The sequence below is a fragment of the Sinocyclocheilus rhinocerous genome, unplaced genomic scaffold (genome assembly GCF_001515625.1).
Source record: "Sinocyclocheilus rhinocerous isolate Xijiao unplaced genomic scaffold, SAMN03320098_v1.1 scaffold1808, whole genome shotgun sequence".
Taxonomy (NCBI): domain Eukaryota; kingdom Metazoa; phylum Chordata; class Actinopteri; order Cypriniformes; family Cyprinidae; genus Sinocyclocheilus; species Sinocyclocheilus rhinocerous.
This window is the reverse complement of record NW_015661912.1, coordinates 164,944-166,647: the sequence shown is the minus strand read 5'-3', so window position 1 is coordinate 166,647 and position 1,704 is coordinate 164,944.

Sequence of the window (1,704 nt, the reverse complement as noted above, 5' to 3'; positions counted from 1 at the left end):
TCGGCCCGAATCAGTTTTCTAAAGTGTTTTTGAAAAATCACTTACTCTGCCTTTAATTTAACACTTTAGAAAGTTAATAAAGTAGGAAGTTGCAGTTTAGAGTCAGCGATATCTTTATCTTATCTTATTTGCAAAATATTGGAAATAATTTCGTTTATTTTTATTTATTATTAGTTTTTTGTTTGTTTTAGTATCAATATTTGGCAACACTGCATCGCCGGGATTTAAACTGAAAGCAATCAAAACAGCCCATGGACAGGTTTTTGCTGACAGGATACGACATTCAGTAGGGAAACGCACAGTAGCATTTACCACTAGTACACACAGATCTGTAGAACAAGTAGCTTACAGAATGAAATGAAATACGCAAAAACTAGCCATGAAGAATATAAGGTCCCTCAGTATTATCAGCAGTTTTCGCATTGCTCAATAGCTAATTACCCTCCTCCATCCCCAACTCCTCCTCTGTCAGTCGGGATTCAGCCTTCTGATTCTCCTTTGAATCAGACTGATTCTAAAATGTGTACATAACATTATTGAACTTTAACGATATCGGCATACATTTATGTTGGTTCTGTTCTGTTTACCCTGGGGGTGTTATCGCTGCTCTCCCTGCTCTCATCTATGCTAGGCTGCATGGATGCGCAGGGAGTTCTTGCCCAGAACGGAACCATACCGCCAATCCAAACTGTATGCTAATTGTCAATCATCTTTGACGATATATACAGTATAATTACCCAATGATATAACTGCGAGAGAGAGTATCCCTGTGTTTCCTTCCTGCTGTGTGAGCTACTGAAATGAGCAGCACTGTGAAACAGCCAATCAGAGCAGAGCTCAACATTGAGCTGCACTGTGAAACAGCCAATCAGAGCAGAGCTCAATATTATTATTCATTAAACTTCCAAATAAGGTAAAAACAGACCATTTCATTCTAGGGACCAATCCTAGGGTTGTAAATGGACATGTAAAACCGTTTCTGGAGATTTTTTTGCCCTTACCTAAGCCAATTATGACCAATTATTGTATCAATGCATTCTATGGCACCTTTAATAGTTTGATGGATGTTAAAAGTTCTTCAAGAAACCATCAATGCCAGTGAAGAAGCAGAAAACACAGCAGATGTTTGATGTTTAGTTATGTTTAAGTGGCTCTACCTTTTTTCTTGTGGTACTCGTCTTCATAGTTCTCCACTTTCTCAGGCTCATAGTTTCTCAGCTCGTTCTCGTAGATCTCCACATAATCAACGTGTTTGTACTTCTTCTTCTTCTGAGAGTCATCGTCCTCCTCCTCCGGCTCTGATTCTTCTTTCTCAGCTTTCTTCTTCTTCTTCCCCTTGTCTTTGGACTTCTTGTCTTTGGACTTCTTCCTCGCCGCAGGGTTTTGATTCTTCTTTGTGCTCTTTCTGCTCACTTGAACGACAAGTCCGTCGAGGGCGTCTTTAATTTATTTACTACAGTGTAACTTTAACTGTTGACTGTGAGTGTCCAGGTGAAAGACGACGAGGCTGACCTGTGATGCTCGGTGGACCTGCCAGGAGCCGCAGGGCTTCCCTTCCTGATGACAGACGCCTCATTAAACATGACACACTCCACCTGCATGTGACTGATAGCAGAGTAAACAAGAGCTGCCAGTCACACACACACACACACTCATACACACACACACACACACTCATACACACACACAGACACACACACACAC